At 40.4% G+C, this 20131-nt stretch overlaps 1 protein-coding gene across 1 annotated transcript in view; it reads right to left on the reverse strand.

The window, feature by feature from the left end:
- KIF26B (kinesin family member 26B) overlaps positions 1-20131 on the reverse strand; it is a 506655-nt gene that overhangs the window by 31467 nt on the left and 455057 nt on the right. The window lies entirely within an intron of this gene.

The raw sequence follows: 20131 nt of genomic DNA on the forward strand, positions 1-20131 counted from the left end.
CTGGAGGAATGGCTCATGTCTTTCCATTCCTATACTTGTCCCAACATTCTTCCTGCCTTGCTTTTAAGAGGCTTCTGCTTACGTCATCATCTTACCTGCTGCCAAATGTCACTTCATCTCTGGAGACTCCCCTGATCCCAAAGGCTGAGGGAGGCTCTTTGCTTCCCATGCCCTGTGTTGAGTTTATTTTGCCAGATGAGAGGGGTTTGTCCTCACGCCTGTGTCTGCATCAGACTCTTAGCCAGACATCCCCTCCTTTCCCCTCTACCCCGCCAACTCAGCTCTCTGGAGAGAGACTGTCCAGCTCAGGAGACTCAGTGTGACATGCAGGCCGCTGTCAGCAGGGAGTAGACCTTGGAGACAGGAAACCACTTCACATGTAACCTGCATCAGGCCTTCAGGGAGGAAAGACTGGTGTAAGAGCAATAGTTTTCCCTTTCCGTCTGGGACCAATTAAGGTGTCAGTTCAGGGATACTGGGCTCACTATGACTCAGTGCCAGGGCAATTTAAAAATATAGCAGGGTTTCCCTTCGAGCAAAATAATCAGTGATAAAAGTGATGGAAGGAGAGTGCTATGGACTGAATGTTTATGTGTCCTCCAAATTCATGTGTTGAAACCTAACACCCCAAGTGATGGTACCTGGAAGTCGGACCTTGGGGAGGTGATTAGGTCATGAGGGTGGAGCCCACATGAGTGGAATTAGTGGCCTTATAAAAAAGACCCTGGAGAGTTTCCTTGTCCTTTCTGTTATGTGAGGACACAGTGAGAAGACAGCTGCCTGTGAGCCAGGAAGTGGGCCCTCACCAGACACAAATCCCCTAGCACCTTAATCTTGGATTCCCAGCCTCCAGAACTGTGAGAAATAAATGACTGTTACCTAAGCCCCTCAGTCTATGGTATTCTGTTATAGCAGCCTGAACTGACTTGGACAGAAAGCTAAGTGGGGTGTGGAGGAAGAGACCTCCAGCCCTAGCTCCGGGCTCTAAACATTTAACTTCCTTCAAAATGTCTATCAGGAATATCATGGACACCACCAGAGCTGACGACCAGATGGGGAAGTCAAGTCCCATTCCTGGCACACATTCTCAGCAGAGACACTGCACCTGGATGAGTTTAGGACTTTGTCTTCCATATGGGAAGTGGAAGATAGATTCCATTAGGGTTAAGTTGTGATCATATATGGTTAATTCTTATTATTCATGATAGTTATTTTTTGTTATGTCTCCATGAACACTGAATTAGTGAATGCTGAGCCATGCTCCTAGGGGAAATACATGGTTTTAGGTTCCTGAGACCCTCTGGTCACAATATTTCATCAGTGGATCAATACATAATCTTGTTTTATGTGCATATCTCTTTAAAGACACCTTAATTTCTATTTCTTACAAATAATGAATTATATATACTTTCTCTAAAATAAAACACTAGCTGAGAAGGGTTGAACATTTCCCTGACCCTGGGTAACATGACCATAAATTTCTTGGGCTTTAAGCCTTATGGTATTTTCCACTATGCTTTTAAAAAAAAACTGGTCATATTGTGATCCACAAACACAGCCTGTTTCTACAGCTTCGTTATGCACTTTAGACGTAACCTGAGTACTTTCCAGAGCAGTCAGATATACATCGGTGAATTTCCTCTTCCTTTCTCTGGATGTGCCATGTTGTTGATCCATTAACACTGAACTCACACCAACAGCACTATAATATGCCTGAATGAAACTTCTCTAACATATATTTTCTCTGCAAGGTACATCACAGCCTTCTTGCACTAAAGAACACTAGACAGCACTGCGGCACTACACCTAGGGGCCTACTTTAAACAGTGAGATCACCAAAAAAAAGCACAGAAATACTAAAAACACGTGTCCCTAAATAGACTGCAAAAAGGACCCTTGTTCGCATGAAGAGAGGTGAAACAAGAAGGCAGGGCGGTTGCCTTGTCCAGTTTCAGCTGGGAACATGTGCATTGGGTGGCTCAGAGTTTTTGCTACTAAGCATGTCTGCAAATTATGGTAAAAGTATGGATTTCGAACATAATTCACAACGTGGAATCTGCAAATGATTCCAAGGACCGACGGTACGATGACGTTCCTAATGAAATGTCTTGTTCATCAGTTGCACTCTGCTGAAGGCACACCCCACTTATTTCTCCATGTGACCCCGTAAAGTCTTCAGGAAACGATACCAAAGACACAATAAACAGATATAGCACTGTTATATCAAACTGTTTGCCCTGTGTATTTCCACATGATTCCCCATTCATGAGTCAATCATAGGACAATTTTATTTTTTTAAGTCCACATTGTTGGAAGAAGCCAGGGCATGTGTGTTGCTTGGCAACCAGCATTTTAGCTCTCCTTTGGAAAGCCAGTAAAACTGCCGGCAAGACTGTTTCATGTGGGCCTCTCTAGACTCTAAAACATACCTTATGGGAGTGAAAGATGGTGGCTATAAAGCTTTGTTTTTTTCCACCTCTTCATGATCCTTTAACTTGGAACAAAGACAATTAAATTGGGGAGGGAAGGTGAAAGAACCGACAGGGTACTAAAGGCTGCAAACTGTAGGTTTCACTCAGTGTCTTTGGGAGGAAACTAAAAAGGTTCAAAAGAGTTTCTAGGGCAGTGGTCAGCACAAACTCAGTTTGCACTCTGCATGCAGACTGAGGCTAGAGGAAGAGGAGAGCGCAGGTGCAGAGCTGCTTGCCACTGAGCCTCAGGGCCAGGCTGGACGAGGATTTAGACTCGGGGGCCGTGTGGGAGAGATAGGTTGGGTGGGAGAGGAAAGCACTGGTGACGGAGCAGAGTTGATTAGGGTCTGGGAAGAACCATGTCGTTTTTTCAGGCAGCCATGTTCTATGCACACATATTCCCCCTCCCTCCCACCCCAACAGTACACACCTTTTAAAATGATTTTTGGAAAAATGTCTTACTTTTCAAAATAAGTCAACCTTTTATTAGAGCAAGAGGACACCAAAAAATGGCATAATGAGTAAATTTTAATTAATAATATTAATTTTACAAGAGCATGAAAGAGAATGTAGTACTCTAGGACAGGGGCTGACAAACTAAGGCCTGTAGGCCAAATCTGGCCCACTGCCTGTATTTGTAAATAAAGTTTTATTGGGACACAGCCACACCAATTTTTTATGCTTTCATGCTACAACAGCAGAGGTGAGTAGTTGTGACAGAGTCTGTATGGCCCCCTAAAGCCACAAATATTTGCTATCTGGTCCCTTACAGAAAAAGTCCATTGACGCGTGCTGTAGAGTAATGACATAAGGTGGTTTCATTTTATACAGAGTGCCAAAGAGTTACCAACCAGAGCACAAAGGTGTGTCTTAATTTCCTTACTATTCAATAATCTTGTTCTGATTTGATAGTTGTCTGTGTTGTCTTTCTTTCAGTTCAGATGTTTCATGAAGGGAGAGCTTTTAAAGTCAGCAGCATGGAAACAGGCAGAGGAACAAATGCTGGCTTACGAAATCACTTGACCATCAGGACACAGCTATCAGCAACTGCCCCAGTCATTTCCTATGTGATGCAGAGCCTGTCCTTCTCAAGGGGGCTGTGAGGTTGCTCCCCCTCCTTCAACTTGTTAACTCGTGAATGTCCATAGTGGCTCACTCAAGAAGCATTTGGTGAGTTCCGACTATCAGGAAGCCACTCTGCAGACGCTGAGAACGTGCACGGCAGAGAGCCTAGAGGACCTCAAGAAGCCCGCTATCCAGTGAGGGAGACACATATGTAAACACACATACCATCCGTTAAAGCTAACAACAGAAGAACAAATCTGAAATAGCACATGCTAAGGAAAGACCCTCAAGGCTGTGGGGTGTCTCCACCATCACTGTTAACTCCCTGATGGCTAGAGAACACCCAGACCTTGATGTCTCCTTGGCTGGGATTCTCCTACGTGGCAGGCATCCAGGGACGTACGAGCTTGAGGTCCCCCAAAACACCCAACAGGATTCAAAATTCCTTTCTGAAAGGACAGTCTGGAATCTCTAGCTCCTTGTTCTCTGACCCTGAGAGCTGGGAAACTCTCTCAACTGGTAATCTGGTACCGGGCCACCAGTGAAATGAGATGTCCAAAGTCACACATTTGCAATGTTGGCCAGGTAATTTCATAAGAAAAAAGCCATTCCTTTCATGAGAGCTGTTAAATATATTTCTTCCCCAGGAAGGAGGTGAAGAACTCTGGAAGTAGAAAGAAAGGCATCTACGGACCACGTTCTTTTGAAGGAGAAAAAAATAGTGAGCTCTGAATTGCCAGGTTGGGCAACCCAATTACAGCACCAGGGGATGGCTCTTCCTCAAGGCCTGCTTCTTGTGAGAGAGAACCATAAATGTCCGCTTACAGACATGGGTCTGTTGTCAAAAATGTGCCTCCTTTAATGCAAAAACAATGAGGGCACAGAAGAAAGCAAAATGAGTTATGTTAATTCTAAATAAAATGAAAGGAAAGGAGCTTAGTTAATCTAGAAAACTAATTAATCTCCAGAACAATTTGCAAGAGAAGGATTCCTGTGGGCAGCAGACGTATAAATCATAAACGTACACACATGCATCCACCCAGGCGTACACACAAGCATGCTCTTTTTTAGAAAAGGGAGACAGGGCTTGTTTATTTTTAAGCAATGCACCATTGGCATTCAAGAATGGAAACCACACACTGAATTCTTACCGGTGTCAGATATTCAGATCAAGATAACACCCAATGTTTACATGCCAAGAAAATGTTGGTATCGCTCACATGGTTAAGGATATGACCCTGGAACTACATTGCATTCTCGTACCTATCCCATTTTCTACCCACTTTACCTGTGAACTGCCAGACTGTATTGTAGAGCCCCAGACAGAGAGCTTGAGATGCTGGGCAAGAGTTGCCAGGGATCGAGCCAGCTCTAAGAGTTCTGATCTCCCAGCCTTAGCCCCCCAACACCAGGTCCCTGCATCCACCCACTGATCACCGGGGGAGAGGAGAGTGAAGAGGAACGAAGAACAGAAAGGCAAAGAAAGCCCAGAGGTAGGCTAAAACCATGAACTTGACCTAGTTTTTCGCTACTCTACACCCTTTCTCCCACTGACCCTGTCTCCTTCCACTCACATCCTGTTGGTCTGTGAACATCCTCTTAGACTATTGCCTGAAGGGTCACCATTGTTGTCCTCTGGAGACCAGCCCAAGGTCTGGGGACAAGGGTCCCAAGACACCAGCATCCGTGGCCCATTGCTCCTGGCCAAGGTGTGCAAGATCAGTGCGGTTCTTTCTCTCTCATTAGAAAGCATTGTGAGAGGGCAGACTGAGTCACCAGGCCCCCGGGTGAGGGCAAACTCTCATGCCTCTGTCTGTCTTCTAGGTCCCACGCAAGTATGCTTACTTGTGACACTATTGAGTTGTGACACTGAAATACATACATCCACAAGGGAAAAATCACTTCCCTTGTGTTTATTTATTTGTAAGGGATTGGTGGTGCCCTGTTCATGATTGCTTCACAGACATTCACATGTTTGGGAGAAGACTTTACATGCCTCCTTGCTTGGGAAGCTGTCTGCTCTGCAGGAGTGGCCTTTTCTCAGCAATGTTCCCCTCAAGGATGCCAACATTTTAGGACATGAATTTTCTGGTTTCTGGTACTAGAGAACAGCCCAAACCTTGGTACAGGCCAAGCTATCCTAATGGCATTTTCAAAAGGAGTTCATGAAGTTAAAGGGCTTTCTGCTCAGTTTCAGATATTACTCCATTTGTACTGCAAATGGCATAAGCAGGTCTGTGTTGTGGGATGCTGGGAAGGAGGGTGCGTAAACCTGGCAACCTTGATAGAGAAGCACGGTTCTCAGGTCTTCCAATGAGAGTGACTCTGGCTTGCAGAATAAAGTACTGGCGAAAATAGCTGCCTGTGTCTGGCGCGTGTGTTAGAGGTGCCTCTGCCAGCACTGGCATGCAGCAGCGTGGGAGAAGATGAGACCGCTCCTCAGAGGACAGCTTAGAAGAGGACCCGGAAGAGAACCACCCACTGCCAGCCGAAGGACCAGCCTTTGCGATCTGACTGATATGCTACCTGGTATGAGTTCACGCCTTACCTAACCGAAGACCACCTGTTGGTGAAGGTCCTAAGAGTGGTCAAGGTTAACCTAGCTGTTCTCTCATGGAGCTCTTTAGTAAAAACTATAGAACCCTAGCACAAACAGCATCATTTGGGGACACCTCTGATGCAGGGTAATACATGGGAGAGATGCGTTCTCCCCACGCCATCCTGTTTATCCAGGGCTGGCACCATGGTGGCTTGACAACTTTGGTGGCTGTACCCAATGGGAGGCAGGAGAGCGGTGATGGGGCCCAACAGGGGCCTCTATTCTAGGTGAAGCAGGAGTTGCCCCCAGCAGGACTACAGGACGAGCATTCACGAGAGCTCCCTAAGGGACGTCGGAAAGGATCTGGATAGAAAGACAGTCTACATAAACTAGAGGGTTTAAACTGTAGGGATGGGTTGGGGGCCAAGGAAATCTGAGTTATGACTTTACTCATTTACCCCTGTACCCATAGGAAGATGAAATCTAAGGAAATTTGGGCTACATGAATCCATTTGATCTTGGATATCAGTGTTCTGTTTATCTGAATAAGATAAAATTCACATTAATTCAGCCCACTGCATGAGAAAGACCAGCTGTAAACAGGGAATAGACTCAGAATATTTCAAAAGAAGTTTATAATGTAACTTGAGTTTATAGCTAACAGAAGGTTTCAAGTTAAAATCCTAATTAATCTGCTTTGATCTCACTTGAGATACATTTGCAATTATTGAAGTGGCTATAAAATACGGGTTCACTTATATACATTAAATGTGTTTCATGAAAACTTTCTTATATTATTCTTTTGCTTAACAATTCATTCCGTCTTATCTAGAGCAAGAAAAAATTTCCATCCTGGTCTAGTCGTTGATCACTCAATTACTAGAATGTGAATTACTCCTGGTATTCTAAATCGAAGTTCTGCTCAGGAAAACGTACATTCATTTGAAGGCTGTAGCACTCAGGTACAACATAAGACATCTTAAAGATAATTCATGTAATTAGAAGCACAATATAGAAAGTCCACTGTTTCTGCGGTACGAGGTTGAAAGATAGGTACAAACTTCCAGTTATAAAATAAATAAGTTATGGGGATGTAATGTATGGCACAGTGACTATAATTAGTAATGATACTGTATTGCATATTTGAAAGTTGCTGAGAGTAAATATTAAAAGTTCTTACCACAAGAAAAAAACATTTTTTAACTTATGGTGGCAGATGTTAATTAGAATTATTATGGTGATCATTTTGCAATATATACAAATATTGAATCATTATGTTGTACACCTGAAACTAATATAATGTCATGTCATTTATACTTCAATAAAAATTCTTAATTGGGAATAAAAGAAAAAATAGAAAAATAAATTTTTAGAACCACAGAGTATGAGTTAAAGGATTCTTAGGGGTCACTGCATTTACTAATAACAGGACTGCCCCTGTTACAGGTGATCTGCTTTCAGCCAGAATATTCTTAATGACTGAACACTTACCATCTCCCAGGCAGCCTGTGTAATATTTTTGAATAGCCTCAATTATTAGAAAGCTCTTTCTTATATTGAACTTATAGCTTCCTTATACTTCTAACCCACAGACACTCAACTGTTTTCTAGGGGCACACAGGGTGTGCAAAAAGAATAATCCTTTTGCACACACTGGCCCTTCACATTTTGAAAGACATTTATCATGTCCTCCTTAAAAGTTCTCTTGCTTGGGAATAGTCCATGTTCCTTCCATTGCTCTTCAAATAGTTGGCTGGTCATCCAAGCTCCACTAAGCCCCCCTCTACCTACCACATAATTTAGTACTTCCTCTTCACTCAGACTTGTCTTGACTCCTGTATAGTCAAGAATATGGCCTTGCTCGAAGAGCTCTAGCCTTTGCCCTCAGCTTCTGGGAAGTAATCTGTATTGTATCTGCTGGGGGTATCTTTGTGTAGGGTGGGGACTGGCCACAGGAGGTCATAGGGCCACACCCAACAGTCTTAGGGTAGGAGGTGGCCATGCCAGAAAGATCAACTACGTGATTTAGGTCAGTGGCTTTGGGTCATGTGTCAACCTAGAGACCAAGTTCAACCAAGTTGGAAATCAATCGATCAATCATGTCTACGTAATGAAGCCCCAGTAAAATCTCTGCACACCAAAGCTCACTGTATATTGTCACACGTCGACAATGGGAGGGTAACACACTCTGTCTCCACAGAAGACAATGGAGGCTTCATGTTTGGAACCCTCCCAAACTCTGCCCTCTGCATCTCTTCCTTTGGATGATTTTAATCTGTATCCCTTCTCTATAATAAGATGTAGCTGTGAGTACTTTCAGTGAGTCTCTGAGTCCTTCTAGTGAATTACCAAACCTGAAGGTGATTTTGGGAACCCTCTAAACTTGTAGCTGGTGTCAGAAGTGAGAGTAGTCTTCTCTGGATTCTTCCTCTAATTTTGTAGTTGGACCCTAACTCCTTGCAGTTGGTGTCAGAAGTCTTGGGCAGACTTGGCAGTCCAAGGACTGTGCCCTCAAACCTCACAGTTTGGTTAATTCCAGGTAGCTCTTTTCAGCAAGGTCCTTGAGGGCAAGAGCTATGCTTTTATTTTGATCTTTCTTTTTATTTTGATCTTTCTTCACAGTAATTCAAACAATGTTTATGACTTATTAGCTCCAGGACAGAAAGGGAAAGATCCTATATTTAGTTGTACTTACTTTAGCATAATCAAGAGCTAGGAATGTCATCCCTTTGATGAAAAACAAAACAAAACAAAAACAATAACTTAGAAGGCAAATCAGTAGCCCATATGGACAAATAGAAAATAATAGGTCCATAGGTTTCCCCTGAATTAACAGACTACCAAAAATTGAGTATGCTAATGAAGTTTGAGATACCATAAAGGGGTGCTTAATGGTTCATTAAGCATTTAGTGAACTCTGAAGACTGGTCTGTACAGATGCATGCTCATTTTTTAATCCATCTGCAGGACCAGATTAGGAGTAATAATAATGTTTAGATTGTTACTGCAATTTAGAATGTAAATACTACTCTGACATTTTACACATTATTTGAAGTTTTACTTCCTTTTAAAAATTTATTTGGCCCAAGCCATTACGATTAATTACGATGTTTTGCAACAGACATTTCTATAGCCTTGTCACTTTTTATAGAGCCTTTGCAGTGGTTTATGACAGCTTTACTGGGGGAGGGATAAGGAAATATCTCAATTATGTTGCATAATGAGCATTACACATCTTTTGAGTACAGATGAGCTCATTGTACTATTTAGAAACTTTGCTATTCTTCAGCTTTAAATCATCCTCAGGTTTAGGGGCATGTGTTAATTCCAATGTCAGAGATCTCTGCAGTAATCCGAAAGCACTGATGGGTGACAGAGATGGAGTCAAGAGTCATGTTGTCATGGTAACCCAGAGCTTCTCCCCTGATTTCTGCTCACCCCCTCCTTCTCCGTGGATTCTCAAAGAATTCTCAAGAAGAAGAAAATGAAAGCTGCAAATGGAATTCTTGATATAATAAAATCCTATTTTCGCCTAGCACCTGAACTCAAATCTTTCCCACTGCTTTCCCACGACACCATCCCCAAGCCTCCTATATCGCCTTAGTGATAAACTTATAGTTTTAGAACATTCCTATGCTTTTTCATGAGTTTTAGCATTTACTTCAGGTAAGAAACTTACATGAAGCTTATGTTTGATGTGGCATTTCGATGGTGCCTCTTTCTATAGCTCAGTCTGTGGTCACCCTTCAGGGTTATTAGAACTGTGCAGAAACTGGGCTTTGAAAATCTGCAAATGTAGTTAGGGTTCTTTCAAAAGAAATGTGTTTACCAAAAAAAGGCAGGGAAACATCTGGAAGGGTCTCATCTACTTTTTTAACCTACTCTCTAAGCAAAACACGAAGATGACAGAGCAATGCGGGTACTAGGTGAATTAGAGGGCTTTTATTTTCCAACACTGGAAACCCAGATGACCCCTCTTCTACCACATTCCTTGGGAAGGCCAAAAAGAAGTTAAATAACATTAGACAAGGAGTCTGGGCTTGACGATTACACTGCATTACAATCGTGACTATTTCCAGTCTCCAGGGTTCAACTGAGCCAATTCCATGCTTTCTCTCTATCAAAATAAAATAAACAGAGAAAAGGCAAATAGGAGCCCTAGCAGTCATTTCATTTGCATTCACTTGACTGTATTCTGATCTTGTGCACACAAAAGAAAGGGAAGTCTAATTTCTCTCTGCTCATCAGACTGCATATCAGTGGGCACCCCTTGTGCTGTAGAACAACCTTCCAAGAGAGGTGACGTGAAGCTGACTCATTATGTGAAGCCAGTGGTACAGAATATCACCCTGTCAGGAAGGATTCAGACCAGTACTTGGGAGGATGGATTAGATGATTAAATGTGTCCTTCCTGTGATCTCAAGCTCATATCTCTTCCTGTGCAATGGCTTTTCTTTGAAGGCAGCAGCATGGAGCTTAAAACAAGATTCTGATTGTCAAGGTCAGGATGAGCTATTTGTGCCCTCTGCTTCCAAACTTTGCTCCCTACTCCTAACCAGTGGCCTTTCCAAGTCTCAGGTGGGGGATACTGAAAGTGGTTCCAGGAGCAGGAGTGAAGCATCATTGCCACAAAGTCCATTACTCACCGAGATGAGAGCCCTTGGGTGCTCACCCTGTGGGCTGTGCACTGGCATGACCATAGTTCTGATCCATTTGTTACTTCATTGACTGATAGTCTAGGAGGCTTCCTCCTTACCATATAAAAGATGACAATAAAGACAAACTGGTGGCTTTGAACCTGGAGTTGGGCAGCCTAGTGAGGAAGAAGATGCAGAATATCCTAAGGTGCCTTTCTGCACTGTGGACTCTAGCCGTCCCACTCTAGTCATTACTCCCTGAACAAGTGTGGACTTTTGTGCCTCTCCTGCTTCTGTGTTCATCCCAGGTTTCGGCCTGGAATGACCTTTACTTTATTTACTCTTGTCTATGGAAATAGGAGTGGAAGTGCTGGATAACATGGCAATTCTATATTTAACTTTTTGAGGAACTGTCAAACTGTTTTCCACAGTGGCTGTACCATTTTACATTTCCCCCAGCAATGCACAAAGGTTCCACTTTCTCCACGTCTTTGCCAGTACTGATAGTCCATTTTTTGATAACAGCCTTTCTAACAGATGTGAAGTGATATTTCATTGGGGTTTTCTTTGCACTTCTCTAATGACTAATGATGTAGAGCATCTTTTCATGCGTTTATTGGCCATTTGTAATATCTTCTTTGGAGAAATATCTATTCAAGTCTCTTGCCCGTTTTTGAATTGAATCGGATTTTTGTTGTTGAACGGTAGGAATTCTTTATATATTCTGGATATTAATCCTAAATTAGATATACGATTTGCAAATATTTTCTCCCATCCTGTGGGTTGTTTTTCAATCTCTTGATAGTGTCCTTTGACGTATAAAAGCATCATTTTTTGGTAACGCTTTATCAGTCTTAGATTTTAACTAACATTTTTCTTTGGCATCTGTGCTTCAAAAGCCTTCCAATATTTGGTGTTCCTATGAGAAGCCTGCCGATAAGAGTTACCAAAGATTTCTTATGCTATTTTGTGCTTAAGATACTTATCCAATACGGTCCTTGTTACTTGCAGGCCACTAACCAGTCAGCAGATGGGGAAAACCTGAAAGACTATTGTTAAGCACATGTGCCAAGGACTGCCTGGGGATAAACTTCTCTTGAAATCAAGAATAACTTACTCTAAGGACGTTGATGAGGGTAACTCTGTTAGAATGCCTTCTGGGTATCACATGTGGTTTAAAGAAACATGACTCCACACTCTTCACAAAATGTACCAATTGGATTGGCTCTTGGCACAAAGACCAGTGCCTAGTAATTGGAAGGAATTAAAAGGAAATTAAGTTTAAGAATGGTTTCCATTACTGGTCCAAGTCTGAGAAAAGATGTTACACAGAGGCCATAATTTACACATGAAATCTTATTGGGGAATGACATGGAAAACATGAAAGAATTATGCATTTTTTGAAAAAGAATTAGGAAACATTTGAGTTTTCTAGTGATACTTATTTTGTTTAAAAAAAAAAAAGGCTACTGCAGCACAAATTCTGAATCTTTTAAGTTGGTAAGTTCCATCACAAACAGCTATTCATTCCTTACATGGGATAAATGTGGTTTGAGTTTAGTCTATTCACTGTCATCCCTGCAAGATCCCTGACTGGGCACTTTCTCAAAGTCCTGCCAGTGACAAGAGGCTTGCAAATTAGGAATCAATCACAACTTTCTGTGACACTTCTTTGCCCCCTGACCTCACGTTTTTAATTTTCAAAACATCTCAGTGCTTTCCCAAAGTGCTATGAAAGGCTCCTGGTGGGTTAGGTTAGATGGATGGTCCAAATGCCACCAACGATGGCTGCTTTTTTGGAGAACTGCATAAGATGGGCAGAGATCATGTCTAACACAGTGCGCAGCAGAGAGTTGCCTTTCTATAAGTATTTAAATAACTATCTAGTGGGTACTTCTCCATCAAAAGAAGTCTCCCTCAGCTTCCTACCTCCATAACTTCCAAAGTGTTACCTTTTTTTTTACCTCATAGGAGCCATGGTCAGAATAAAACCAAGGTAGATGACACTGCCTTGGATTAGAACGGGTGTCAAGTGCTCAGTACAAGACTCACAGTCTCACCGATGTACAGCAAGAGAGACTCTTCCGGACGCTCTAAGTGTTCTAGAACACAAGCCACGGCCTACTCAGGCATGCACAGCTCACAGTCATCAAGGGTAGATCACAGAAAAGACATTCACACCAAGGTCACTGTCAGGCCTGTCTTGAGAAACGTGTACAACAACGTTCCGCAAAGAGGAACAGTCAGAACCACTGATACGCCCTCGATTTCAGTCAAGACTCTGACCAAGTCAAGTGAGGTCAGTCTGCTAATTGTGTCTCTGTTACGACCCCAGGACTCTTCTTAGATTGATACCACACAGCATGAAGGTCTCAAAAGCAAAAACACGTTAGGTTTCACAGGGTGTATGAGTTAAAAGAACTGAAAAAGCCAACTTGCAGAGTTCAATACATTTGGCTTGTAGAAAAGATGTTCCAAAATAGCAATAAGGGGTCATCTGCTTGCAGTTAAGTCTCAGCAGAGGAAGCAGCTCCCTGTGTGGTGGGAAGTTGGAGGGTCTTGTTACAAAGAAACTGCCCATCCTCATTCCTTTGCACTAATACACAGAAAGTCTTAGGCAAACAAATGTGCTATTTTGGGTAGTTTACCCAACAAGCATGTATTAAGAACATAGGATAGGGACTTCCCTGGCAGTCCAGTGGTGAAGACTCTGCACTTCCACGCAGCATGGCCAAAAAAAAAAAAAAAAAAAGAACCTAGGATACAGGGAGGCCCTCTGCTGGCTCTGGAATTGCAAACACAAATAAGACGTGTCCCCTGGTCTGTAGGGCTGTAATTAGGCTGGACATAGGTGCTGGTTTGCCCAGAAGAGTTGCAGTTTATGCCTATTATCCTGCATCCATCTGGTTTATTTTCTCCTGGATTTTTCTTTTTTTAAAAAAAAACCAAAGTATTATTATTAGGACTTTAAAAAATGAGATGGGAAGAGTTGAGCAGAGCTTCACTCTTTACTTCCATGGTCCCATCTTGCAACGTGTTTTGATACATGCAGTGAACAGAGTTCACATGTTAAGACATAACGTTCCTACCGAATGGAGAGACTTGTGCTGAAAGGCAACTGATAGGTTATTGCACATACATAATTCGTAACTGTGCTCAAAGACAGTTCTATTTATACCCAGAGAAATACAAACCATAATTGTCAAAATCAGCAAAATTTACACATGTAGAGCTGGAGTAACTGAACTACAAAACTGTTGTGATAAAGCTTATGTTAAATAAAAACAGACTTCATCAGGGAGTAAGCAGTTCTCTTGCTGCCTGTCATCAACTGGATTTGAGAAATGTTTGCGACTTTAAAGAACTAGCTTAAATGATATGAAATTGCTGACATCAGACAGTTTTTAACTTCAAAACATACTTTATGAATCTACCTAAGTGGCCTACAAAAAAGTATAGGAGTTTTAGAAACAGATCTTCTAAATTTGATTGCACTTTGTTCAAAATAAAGTCATAAATCCATAATCAAGTGTTCAACAAATGAAACACGGAGATCTCAGCCTCTGAAGCCTGTAAAGAGTTGCAATTATTAAATAAAATAAAACTTGCAAACGGGGAGGACGTGAAATACATCCCTGCAAAAGCAAGGGAGGAACTAAATGAGTATCAGACAGCAAGAAACAAACAATATAAAAGATTAAATTTTAAAATTCTATAATTGTGCTCCAAAATTGATTTGGAGGAAGACCTTCTGAAACTTGAACACACAATATTCTTACTGAATTGAGAAACTTATTTTACTGAAACGAATTTATAGTTGGTTGCTCCATAAATTCTTAATAATTTTGTACCAGCCTGTGATATTCTATCAAGAGAAATAGAAGCTGCGGTTATCAAAATACATAGATAGTTTTATACGTTAACAAATATATATACATAAATATATGGGTAGGCAGTTAGATAACTGAAGAAAAATGCTGTGGCTCTAAGATAATACTAGAAAAAAATAGCCTTAAGAAAAATAGCGTTGATATGACATTAGACATAGACTTGGTGAAGGTGACTAAAATACAGAAAGTGGTATCAAGAACAATTATTCTGCTTATTTTAATGTCTTGACAAACAATAGAAAGAAAATTTTAATTTTTTTACTTTGGTGCACATGACATTTTTTATAAGAAAATATTGTATTTTTGAGGGTGATTTTTGATTAGAACTATTTTATGGGCCCATTAATATAACTTTAGATAATCAATAGTATTGGTTACCCCTTTTTCACTCTCAAAAGTGTCTCAGTTTGGATAGTAAATTATGTGGTTCCATTACTTATAATTTAGAACAGGGAGAGATGTGTAACAGAAAAATACAGAAAAGTAGCAAAAAAAGCAATATGGTAGTCTAGGTACCTGAAAAGACCTTCTTATCAAATAGAGTTAAACATTATGGATAAGATATTTTCACAAATCTTACTAAATGCATTGCTGAACTTGTAAAAAAGTAAGTTGTTTTTGTTTTTTTTGTTTTTTTTTTGTGGTACGCGGGCCTCTCACGGTTGTGGCCTCTCCCATTGCGGAGCACAGGCTCCGGACGCGCAGGCTCAGCGGCCGAGGCTCACGGGCCCAGCCGCTCCGCGGCATGTGGGATCTTCCCGGACCGGGTCACGGACCCGTGTCCCCTGCATCGGCAGGTGGACTTTCAACCACTGTGCCACCAGGGAAGCCCAAAAGTAAGAAATTTTTAGGCAAAAAAGTATATATGAAGTTGGGAACTCAAGAGAAGTAAGCAGAACACTGAAGTTTGCTTTTTCCCTGAAGACATTTGCCAAACCAAGTGATATTCAAGCTTCATTTTATATGGCTTCAAAGGGCATGGAAAATAGGAGACAAAGCCCAAAGCCTGCCCAACATGAAGATTCTAATAGGAAAATCCCTCTCAACAACAACTGCCCCCTCACCTACACAAGAAATTTGTCTTGAAATATGGCACTGAGAAAAGAAGCAGAAATTATCCTGAGAATTTGGAACCAAAGGCTGAATTAATGTAGGTTTGCAGTCTTAATTAATTCTCAATACCTGGGTGGCCCAAAATGTTTCAAGCTGAGAATATTATTTCGAGTATCCTCAACTGGTAGTAATCCCAGGCACCAAGTAGAAATAAATACAAATGCTAAAGTAAACCATCTTTATAAAAGGTCTCAAAGAACTCTCACAACTAAAATGCCAACAAAAATGAGTCCCCCCTGGGCAAAGATAAACACACAAAGAAACAAGGCACCATGAGAAAGACCCAGCAGAAACAACAGATGGCAGAAAGAGATGTTCAAACATAGGTTACAGATAAACAACAAAAAGTGGATTAACGTGTTTAAGGAAATTAAGATGTTTAAGGAGATAAAATAAATTAAGCAAAAAAAAAAAAAAAAGAAATGATCAGGAATGACCAATTTCTGCTTCTGGCCATGTTGGACAAACAGGACCTGGATTTATCCTCCAGCCTTAAATAACTAGAAAACCAAACAAAATATTAGAATAAAAGGGGTTTTGGATACTGGGCAATGGACAACAGAGGAAAGTAATCTTTGAGAGAAGGGAAACAAATGAGGTGGGCCCTGAACTTGCCCAGTTCACTGTCCAGGGAGGACTTCTAGGCCACAGAACAGAGGGGCTCAAACAGAGCCAGGCAGTGACCTTGCTGAACTGAAGAGACAGTTTAGAATTTGGGGAGGCCAAGACAGCTAAAATTTTCAGGGCAAAATATAGAAAGAAAGAGGAGACTTGGAGAGAAAGAGAGAGAGTCTGTCCCCTGGGGTTGGGAATAACTTATGTTCAAGCAGAGGGGAAAGACCTGCTAATACATGGAGCATTGGACAGAGTGCTCCAAAGGGGTCAATAATAAGAAGAATGTTAGAGTCCTCTAATAGTGGTCAAAGTAACCCTAGATTCTCTGTACCTGCCCTAGCACTGATTAGAAGCAAGCCTCAAAAAGGACAAATTGATTCCAAATAATTGTGAAAATTAGTACATTATTCTAAATAACCCGTGGATCAAAAAAGTTACTATAGTGAAAAAGAGAAAATATTTTGAACTAATTAATGATAGTGAAAATAATCATTGTTATCAGAACTTGAGGCTATAGACAAAGCAGTACTTAGTGGGTAATGTACAGAACTAAGTGTTTATAGAATAAGAAAGAGTGAAAATTGTTAAAGCTAAGTAGCCATCTTAAGATGGGAGATAGAGAACAGCAAAATAAAGCAGAAGGAATGAAATAGTAAAGCGCAGAAATTAAAACAATGAAGAACAAACATACTATAAAGAAAATTGCAAAAGCCCAAATAATTAAGACAGTCTGGTATTGGCATAGGATAGGGAGCCCAGAGATGGACACATACATATTTGGACACTTGTTACATGAGCAAAGGAGCACTGCAGATCCGTGGGAATTCAATAAATGGTGTGAGAGAAACTATTTGCAAAATAGTAGAATCCAGAGTTCACAAAGAATCCCTATGAATCGATAAACAAAAAGATAAACAACTCTGTAGAAAAATAGGCAAAAGATTTGAATAAGAGCTATACAAAAGGGGAGCAATAACTAACAAACATGAGAAGATACTCAACCTTATTAGTAATCTGGAAGATGCAAATTAAAATTATAATGATGTGCCATTAAGAACCCACCTGATGGCCAAATATTTTTTAAAGCAGAAAATACAAGCATTGATAAGGTTGGGAAGAAAGGGAACTCTTGTCTATTGTTAGACAATTACTAGATACTACCTTTTTTCTGTGTTTTTTTTGTTCCCTTTTCTCCACACCTTCTCCAGCATTTGTTATTTGTGGACTATTTATTTTTTTCTTATTACTCATTCATTTTATACACATCAGCATATACATGCCAATCCCAATCTCCCAATTCATCCCACCACCACCACCACCACCCCCTGCCACTTTCCCCCCTTGGTGTCCATACGTTTTTTCTCTACTTCTGTGTCTCAATTTCTGCACTGCAAACTGGTTCATCTGTACCATTTTCTAGGTTCCACATATATGTCTTAATATATGATATTTGTTTTTCTCTTTCTGACTTACTTCATTCTGTATGACACTCACTAGATGCATCCACGTCTCTACATATGACCCAATTTCGTTCCTTTTTATGGCTGAGTAATATTCCACTGTATATATGTACCACAGCTTCTTTATCCATTCGTCTGTCAATGGGCATTTAGGTTGCTTCCATGACTTGGCTATTGTAAATAGTGCTGCAATGAACATTGAGGTGCATGTGTCTTTTTGAATTGTGGTTTTCTCTGGGTATATGCCCAGTAGTGGGATTGCTGGGTCATATAGTAATTCTATTTTTAGTTTTTTAAGCAAACTCTATACTGTTCTCCACAGTGGCTGTATCAATTTACATTCTCACCAACAGTGCAAGAGGGTTCCCTTTTCCCCACACCGTATCCAGCATTTGTTATTTGTAGATTTTCTGATGATGCCCATTCTAACTGGTGTGAGGTGACACCTCATTGTAGTTTTGATTTGCATTTCTCTGTTGATTAGTGTTGTTGAGCATTCTTTCATGTGTTTGTTGGCAATCTTTATATCTTCTTTGGAGAAATGTCTATTTAGGTATTCTGCCCATTTTTGGATTGGGTTGTTTCTTTCTTTAATATTGAGCAGCATGAGCTGTTTATATATTTTAGAGATTAATACTTTGTCTGATGATTCATTTGCAAATATTTTCTCCCATTCTGAGGGTTGTCTTTTCATCTTGTTTATGGTTTCCTTTGCTGTGCAAAAGCCTTTAAGTTTCATTACATCTCATTTGTTTATTTTTGTTTTTATTTCCATTACTCTAGAAGGTGGATCAAAAAATATCTTGCTGTGATTTATGACAAAGAGTATTCTTCCTATGTTTTCCTCTAAGAGTTTTACAGTGTCCAGTCTTACATTTAGGACTCTAACCCACTCTGAATTTATTTTTGTGTATGGTGTTAGGGAGTGTTCTAATTTTATTCTTTTTCATGTGGCTGTCCAGTTTTCCCAGCACCACTTATTGAAGAGACTGTCCTTTCTCCATTTTATGTCCTTGCCTCCTCTGTCATAGATTAGATGACCATAGGTGCATGGGTTTATCTCTGGGCTTTCTATCCTGTTCCATTGATCTGTATTTCTGTTTGTGTGCCAGTACTATATTGTCTTGATTACTGTAGTTTTGTAGTATAGTCTGAAGTCAGTGAATCTCATTCTGCCAGCTCCGTATTTTTCCCTCAAGACTGCTTTGGCTATTTGGGATCTTTTGTGTCTCCATACAAATTTTAAGATTTTTTGTTCTAGTTCTGTAAAATATGCCATTGGTAATTTGATAGGGATTGCATTGAATCTGTAGATTACTTTGGGTAGTATAGTCATTTTCACAATATTGATTCTTCCAATCCAAGAACATGGTATATCTCTCCATCTGTTGGTATCATCTTTAATTTCTTTCATCAGTGTCTTATAGTTTTCTGCATAAAGGTCTTTTTTCTCCTTAGGTAGGTTTATTCCTAGGTATTTTATTCTTTTTGTTGCAATGGTAAATAGGAGTGTTTCCTTAATTTCCCTTTCAGATTTTTCATCATTAGTGTATAGGAATGCAAGAGATTTCTGTGCATCAATTTTTATTTTTAATATCCTGGAACTTTACCAAATTCGCTGATTAGCTCTAGTAGTTTTCTAGTGGCATCACTAGGATTCTCTATGTATAGTATCATGTCATCTGCAAACAGTGACTCTTTTACTGCTTCTTTTCCAATTTGTATTCCTTTTATTTCTTTTTCTTCTCTGATTGCTGTGGCTAGGACTTCCAAAACTATGTTGAATAATAAGGGCGAGAGTGGGCATTCTTGTCTTCTTCCTGATCTTAGAGGAAATGCCTTCAGTTTTTCACCATTGAGAATGATATTTGCTGTGGGTTTGTTGTATATGGCCTTTATTATGTTAAGTAGGTTCCCTCTATGCCCACTTTCTGGAGAGTTTTTATCATAAATGGGTGTTGAATTTTGTCAAAAGCTTTTTCTGCATCTATTGAGATGATCAAATTGTTTTTCTTCTTCAATTTGTTAATATCGTGTATCACATTGATTTGCGTATATTGAAGAATCCTTGCATTCCTGGGATAAATCCCACTTGACCATGGTGTATGATCCTTTTAATGTATTGTTGGATTCGGTTTGCTAGTATTTTGTTGAGGATTTTTGCATCTATATTAATCAGTGATATTGGTCTGTAATTTTCTTTTGTTGTAGTATCTTTTTCTGGTTTTGGTATCAGGGTGATGGTGGTCTCATAGAATGAGTTGGGGAGTGTTCCTTCCTCTGGAATTTTTTGGAAGACTTTGAGAAGGATGGGTGTTAGCTCTTCTCTAAATGTTTGATA

The sequence above is a fragment of the Tursiops truncatus genome, chromosome 1, assembly GCF_011762595.2.
Source record: "Tursiops truncatus isolate mTurTru1 chromosome 1, mTurTru1.mat.Y, whole genome shotgun sequence".
Classification (NCBI taxonomy): Eukaryota; Metazoa; Chordata; class Mammalia; order Artiodactyla; family Delphinidae; genus Tursiops; species Tursiops truncatus.